We start from the raw sequence: 8,409 nt of genomic DNA, 5'->3' as shown, positions 1-8,409 counted from the left end.
TTTGAGAACTAAATACAGACCTAGAATTTTTTAAAAAATGATTATCACAATTATAATTTCATCACATTTCTGCATGACTATTTTTTCAAGAAATATACCAGATTTATGAAATCTATGTGCAAAGGTAATAGCACCAGACTATATGATTTACATAAAAACACCTACATAATTTACATAAAAATACTTAAAGTATTTTTTTCAGTTAATGTTAGTGCAAACTATTGATAGTTGGTTTACTACATAAAAAAGAAAATCAAGTCAAAATACCAGTGTACCAAATTTTTTATTATATTCTCTACTGGATGAATATTCTCAACATGCTATCATATTTCCAACCTCCAAAGGCCACATAGAATTAAAATGTTACAAACATAGTACAAAGTAGCCTATTGCAATTCAAATTTTCACTTTTCAATTTATTTCTTAAATATTGTCCTTTTCATATTTGTTTTCTAAAACTACATATAATTGAAATTTTTGAAGTTTAAAAGAAGAATTATTTTCTTTATTAATAGTAAACATTTGGCTAGAATCTATCAGGGTTTTAAACATTCTTGGACATAGCTTGGACATTTTTTGTGAAAAAATTGGTTTTCAGTTGAATAATGAATATTTGTGGTAATTTACAAGCTACTTTTCTTATTTACAATCTTTTTGGAAAGAACAGTATACATTTGACAATGTTAAAATACCTATGTGTGTTTATTAACATGTGTAAACTTTTATATATAGCATACATACGCATAATATATATTATGGGCTAAATATCTTGTTATTTTATTTAAATGAGAAAATGTGCCTTGTGATTTTAAGAAGAAAGTATGCATAAAAACAAAGTATAAAAACATATATACAGGGCTTCTCTGGTGGCGCAGTGGTTGAGAGTCTGCCTGCCGATGCAGGGGACATGGGTTCGTGCCCCGGTCCAGGAAGATCCCACATGCCGCGGAGCGGCTGGGCCCGTGAGCTATGGCCGCTGAGTCTGCGCATCTGGAGGCTGTGCTCCGCAACGGGAGAGGCCACAACAGTGAGAGGCTCGCGTACCGCAAAAAAAAAAAAAAAAAAAGATATATACAATGATATGTTAAGAATCATTATTTTGGGGATACATGATTACGGGTAATATTTGTTTTCGTCTTTGTTTCTTTGTACTTCAACATCAGTGTTTGTCACATTTTGGGGATGGATCTTCTTGGAGAAACACTGGAAAGCACAGCATGTCAAGATGTCAAATGAATGTTTAAAAAGATAGTGGAGAATTTGACAACATATGAATGAGGTCCAGTGACCTTTCTGGGGCAATCAGGCCTCTTTTGCCATGAACTGCAGAATTTAAGTTGTGCTGCAAAGCTGAAGAGAAGATGGAATCAGGGAATGCTCAAAGTGTAAAAGCAGAGTGAGGAAATGGGCTCCATGAGAGAAACTATGAGGTTTACTTGAATGAAGTTATGTAACAGGGTTCCATCTAAAGGGCTATGAATATGCCAGAGTGAAAATGTTTAATAACATTACACTTTCACATCAGAAGGCTATACCTTGAGGATTTTGTTGTGGTGGTGGTGGTGATTGTTTTGCCCTGTTTTACTGATTTTATTTGTTTTTCTCCATATGTGGTACAAAGGAATATATCACACCTGAAGCTGTACATGTTCTTAATAGAGTCAAATGTGGTAGAGAGAGAAGGGCAAGGTGAGATCCAATACTTAATTTCTTTAATTATTTAAGCAATTGTGCAAGTATTTGATAGAGCAATTCAACAAAATCACAACTGGGAATTACAGACAATGTTTCTTTATTTCAACAAAAATTTTGTACAGATTTACTATAAATTAAAAATTAGAAGATAATATTAGCAGAAAGGGCTTACATTTCAGTAATATATTTTGTTTTCCATAAGAAAAATCTAACTTAAAATTTTAACAATATTCATAAGTTATTTATAAAGTGAACTTAGGGCTTTAGTGAATACCATTTCCTTTCAGCATCTGTTTTAGAGGAAGAATTCAAAAATTTAGTGCAAAAATACTTTTAAATATGCATACTTTATGTATATTTAAAAAATTGTCAGCCATGTGTAAACTACTTCAACATACAATGACCACGACAAGACTTAAGGTAAATTGTTGGTACAGAGGAAAGGCTACTTTGAGTTCGGCAAATATGTACCGTGTGTCTGAGCTCAACTTTTGATCTAGTTTTTCTATACAAGTTGTATTTAACATCTTTGATCTCTAAGTTAGTGATCTAATCTGCTGTATAACTGAGCTTTTATTGATCTGTTCTCATGCTAAGCAAATCAAGTCTCACTTTTATGGGGTAGATTGAAAAAGATAGTAAAACTGCCTCTGAGACAGCAGTTTAAATCTGTGCAATAACAGTGAAAGCAAGAGATAAGACTTTTATTACACTGCCAAACTTCACATGAACTCAAAGTGTCATTAAATAGGTATGTGTCATTTACCACAGATATTTATTTTACTAGAAAGCATGGTTACCACCCATTTGGAAGCAATGTAGTGTATTTTCTACCATCATAGAATATATTGCTTGTCCAGGTACCTGCAATGATGGTGACATTAGATGCATAACATAGCATCCTTTTTGAATAAATTATTTATTCTGATTGAGCACTGTCTGCATCTCCTTGTTTCTTTCCTTTTGGTATAGTATCAAGAGCAACAGAGAAGAGGTTTATGCTGGGTTGCTTGATTTTGCTTAATGTTTGATTTTAAAAGCCATGTTCATGGAATAAAAAGCCAGTAATATGATTTGACTATCTTCATTTGTCCCCTATAGCAGTACTCCTGCTGTTCCGAGTGATATTTTTTTCACAAAAATGAAAGAAGGGGATGCAAAAATTGAAGCTCAACTAATATTGATAGATTGTCACTTGCACTCTAAAGGACACTTTTTCTGTTGGAGCTGAAACTAAGAATTCAGAAAACATGGAGGCAGAAATGGTGGTAGTTTGAAGATATGATGGACTGTAATAATAGCACCAAAGACATATTTGTATAGAATTTCATGTCTCTACTTATGAGTGTACTCAAAAATTTTTAATGCAATAGTAACAAACAATAAATACATCATCATAAAGCAGTTACCTGTTATTGCATATTTGGAAAACTTCTGAAAAGAAGAAAACTTTTACCATAATTCCAAAATTCAGAGAAAATCTCCGTTAGAAATTTTATGTGTTAATTTCTGTTATTTTCTACAGATTTTTTAAAATTAAAATTATTAGATTGATAAAAATATTAAATACTTATCTTACTTTTCCAATTTAATATTTACTTCTTTATATTTATAGGTTTTTAAAGGCTTTGTAAATATCCTATCATATGGACACTATAATTTACTTTATCATTCATTCAGTGTTGACCATTACATTTTTTTCAAGTTAAATACGGCTACAATAAACATTGTTGTGTCAAAATGTTTAACTGAAAAAATCTTTAACCTTGACTTAGATTTTCAGAAAGGAAATTACTGGATTGAAGAGTATAAACATTTTGATATATTTTGCCAAATTGCTTTCCAGAAAAGTAATGTCAATTGTTAATACCTTTGGTCTTTTGTGAGAGCCCATCTGACTCTACCTTCCTTGCATCACATAATTTGTTAAGCCTTTCCTGTTTGATAAACAAAGGAAAGTATTTCCTTTTAAGTTAACATTTTTCATTAATAAGAAGCTGAATAGGGTTTCCCTGGTGGTGCAGTGGTTGAGAGTCTGCCTACCGATGCAGGGGACGCAGGTTCATGCCCCGGTCTGGGAGGATCTCTCATGCCGCGGAGCGGCTGGGCCCGTGAGCCATGGCTGCTGAGCCTGCACGTCCGGAGCCTGTGCTCCGCAACGGGAGAGGCCACAACAGTGAGAGGCCCGTGTACCGCAAAACAAAAAAAAAGGGGGGGGGAGAGGCCACAACAGTGAGAGGCCCGCGTACCTCAAAAAAAAAGCTGAATATATTTCATATGTTTGTTACCTATTTTTATTTCATTTTGTGAATTATTTTGGTGTCTACTTGAACCTCAGTGTCTCCTTATCTATTTTTAGTACTTCTTTTTTAGTACTCTTATTTTAAGAAATTTTATTGTTATCCAATTTGTTTTCTATTGTCATGTTTACTATTAATTTTAGTCCTGTTTTCATTTGGTAACCAGGAGTTTAAATATCTATAGTTGTAATGAACAATATATTTCCCTCTGTTTCAACATATTCAAGCTCAGCAAGTATTTTTCCATCCAAAAAGTGGTGGATATTATGCTTTATTCTTCTAGCATTTATGCTTTATTTTTTCCTCCTTAAGTTCTTTGAGGCAATTTCAGCTTCTTTTGTTGTACTCTATAAGGTATGTATTCAAATTACTTTGGATATTCAAAGAGCTGGTGAATTCCCTGGTGCTACTTATTAAATAAGAGTATTAACAGTAACTTAATTATAACATAGTTATAACTGTAGTAGACATACTATTTGTATACCACTTTTCCATTTGCTATTGCACCAAAAAATACCTGTTGCTTCAGGGTCTTCAAAATCCTCATTTTTAAAGCTTGTAAGGTATTCCTTGTAAATGTAAAGGATGTGTAAGAATTTAACAGAAGCTCATACCTGGACCTTTACTTTGCTTTTTATTTTTCAGTGTTATGAAAAATGTTGATGTTAACAGCTTTCTAAATGTACATTTTCTTAATTTTGTATTAGATTCATACAGTATATTCCCAGAGGTGGTATGACAAAAATAATGTGAACTTTTTAAATATTTGAAACATATTGACAAATATCCTTGCAAAATGCTATGTATATTTTAAAATGTCATTGACTATGTAAGAAAGTAACAGTTTCCCTGTATTTTCCCTTTTTCTTTTCAGGTTGATTGGATGGGTGAAACTGCATGATTCTTTTATTGTCTTCCCTCAAGTACTAATGAAGGTTATAATTTTTTGCACAATTTTTTGAGTCATTTTTGCTAGTTACATTATTTTTTCATGTGTAAAATGTATGTGTTGTTCATTTACTGATCTAAGACTTTTAGTGATTATTGTTTTTAGGTCCTTTAAAATTATATATTTAATTATTTATGTAATTTAGCTATTAACTCAAGCTTGTAATGATTGTTGTATATATCTCCCTTTCTGTTTTGATTCATTCATATAGATGTGTTTATTTTTGCATTACTAAATATGTTTATCATTCTTTTAAATAGACTATGTCATATCTTCCGAAAATATTTAATATATATTCACTTCTATTTTCACCTGTTTTTCATAGCTTGGTGGTTTTGTTTTGTTTTGTTTTTTGTGGTACGCGAGCCTCTCACTGTTGTGGCCTCTCCCGTTGCAGAGCACAGGCTCTGGACGCACAGGCCCAGTGGCCATGGCTCACAGGCCCAGCAGCTCCATGGTATGTGGGATCTTCCTGGACCAGGGCACGAACCTGTGTCCCCTGCATCAGTAGGCAGACTCTCAACCACTGCGCCACCAGGGAAACCCATAGCTTGGTTTTTTAAATTACCATCTTAAAATATTTCTAACAACAGCAAGGTCAGTTAAGTCAGTTAGGTCAGTTAATAAACAAATTTTTGAGTTCACTAAATTTCAAATTTTTTCAAAGTTCTTTGATATAAAAATAATCATTTTATTTGATCTTTGTTATTAATTTGAGGGCAACAAGTGCTGAACACCCTAATTCAGAAGAAAATAGTTTTAGTTCAAAACTATTTTGTACACAAATCAATGTACCTTAAAATTAAAAAAATAATTAATAGCTCACATAACTAGAGAGTTCAAAGAGATGAACTTGAATCCGTAGCTGGATCAACATTTAAATAAGTTCTCTCTAGTTCTTGTGTGACTTCGGGGTTTTGAGTTTCTCTTGCTATATCCCCAAGTCACACAGCCACCCTAGACTAAATGACAGTGTCCTAGAGGAACACGGCTTCCCTGTAGGGAAAACTGAGTCCCTATCCCTGTGATACAGAAAGAAGACCAAGGGATGGGACAGTTCTGATGAGGAAGGGATATAGAATCCACAAAATAAAGGAAGTCTACTTCCTCCCAACATCTCAAGTCATGCATCACTGCATTTCTTCAAGACTGAGTTAAATTCGTATAATTACTTCTTTTGTCTCAGGCTGGTGACAAAATCATGGTAAGTTCTACCACACTGACATGTCATAGGAAATAGACTTCAAATTCGAGGTTCAATTTTAAGGTTGTTTGAGCAAAAGTAATTTTCAAACTAATTTTGTGGTGTTTCTCCTTACAAGACATTTCTGTTTGCCACTAAATTTATAGTGCTTTACTATGTCAGAAATATTGTACTCTACTTTGAAAGTTCAAGAAAAGAAGGTTTGCCAACGTAGCTCGTAGTTCATCAGCACTGTCTATAATGTCAGTTATAAGGACTTGAAATGGGTCTCACTTGTATAGTCAAAAACATCTGCCAAGTAAGCCAACCTAAATAAGTTCTTACCTAACAAAGAATGAATTCTTTGCTCTGAAAAAAAAACTTCAAATTTAAAGTAATTTTATGTGTTAATATACGATATTTGTTTTTCTCTTTCTCACTTACTTCACTCTGTACGACAGTGTCTAGATCCTTCCACGTCTCTACAAATGACCGAATTTCGTTCTTTTTTATGGCTGAGTAATATTCCATTGTATAGATTACCACATCTTCTTTATCCATTAACACATATATGTGGAACCTAGGACAATGGTACAGATGAACTGGTTTGCAGAGCAGAAATAGAGACATAGATGTAGAGAACAAATGTATGGACATGAAGGGGGGAAAATGGTGGGGGATGAATTGGGTGATTGGGATTGACATATATATACTAATATGTATAACATAGATAACTAATAAGAACCTGCTGTATAAAAAAATAAATAAAATAAAATTCAAAAATTCAAAAAAAGTAAAAATAAAGTAATTTTAGACTTATTTTTGTAAAGAAAATAATCTTCTGTTAATATAAAATAATATTGAATTGAATTTTTTATTTGATTGACCTAGTGTATATACAACCAAAGAAAATGAGGAGCTGGACAAAGTGGAGAATAGTAGTTACTATAAGAAATGAAACTGCTATCAATTTCTCCATAACCTTCCTGCTTCAAAATATCAGAGAATGCCAGAAATGCTGAAGTAGATGGCGTCATTTGACAGAGGTATTGCTTTGGTATTGTTACCCATCATAAAAGTGTCTATAGTTCTCCCCACCTCCCATAAAGAAAGAAAGTCTATCATCTCCTCCACCCTCTGAATCTGGATTAACCATGAAACTTGTTTGGGCCAATGGGCTTAGCCAAGCAAACAGAGGTTTGAAAAGCACTCTCCCACTGGGCCCTTTACTTTTTCTCTTTGCACTCAGCTGCTAAGTAAGCTCTGTCTAGCCTGCTGGATAATGAGAGAGCCATGGTCCAGGTATCCCTGTCGCCCCAGACAGTAGCTGGACTGCTGCCAGACCTGTACGTCTTAGACTGCCTCAGCACTAGCCAAGCCCTAGATGAGCTGCCAGCCGACTGGACGCTTGAGAAAGCTCAGCTGAGATGTGCTGAGTCTAGCCGGGACCAATAGAACCGCCCAGTTGTCTTTGTAGATTCATAAGCAATAATACATGTGAGAGGTTTTAAACACTTACGTTTTGGGTGATCTGTTCCGTACTATGAGATAACTGATAGAACTCACCCTAAGTAGCAAACCAGGGAGATAGTTTCAAGGGGACCTGGCCTGACTTTTCAATCTGAAGGTACTTCTTTTGCTCAATTTGTGAATTAGCAACCTTGCATAAAACTCCAGGACAAGATTCTTTAATAGAATAAATCCCGTTTCAGCCTTTATTAGTAAAGTCTTCTTTTTCCACAAAAATAATCCACACTTTCCCATGGCTAGAGCCAAATTTCTTTTTCTTTTGGATTTCCAACTTTTACTTGTCTTACAAGCAGTGATGAAAATTTTGGTTCCTCTGCGTTTAGTAATGCAAGTTAAAGACGTATAAGTTTAGTTTCATCTTTTTCTCTGACTTCTTCCAACTTAAGTTATCCCACTTTAAAGATATACCCAAGGTCAATAATTATTACAAGGTATGTTTTCTTTTATTCTTATAGCAGAAAAGTATTCTAAATATCAAAACAAAGGGACAGTGGTTGTGTATTACCTGACTGTATACATTGGAGTTTCATGTTATCTCATATTTCTTTGGAAGGTAGCAGTAATACCTTATTTGTATAATGTGACATGAATTATTTTTAAAAGACAATTTTCTAAGTAACAAGAAGTGTATTTAAGGGAAAAGAATTCCTTCTTCTCCCTTTATTTTTCAACAGCCAGTTTACAGATGCCATAACATTCAGCCATGGGTCACAGGTAATAAAGCGATACTAGAGGTGCACTATTAAATGAAA

Source organism: Hyperoodon ampullatus (genome assembly GCF_949752795.1).
Source record: "Hyperoodon ampullatus genome assembly, chromosome: 4".
In the NCBI taxonomy this organism is placed as follows: domain Eukaryota; kingdom Metazoa; phylum Chordata; class Mammalia; order Artiodactyla; family Ziphiidae; genus Hyperoodon; species Hyperoodon ampullatus.
Note: the sequence above shows the minus strand (reverse complement) of the source record.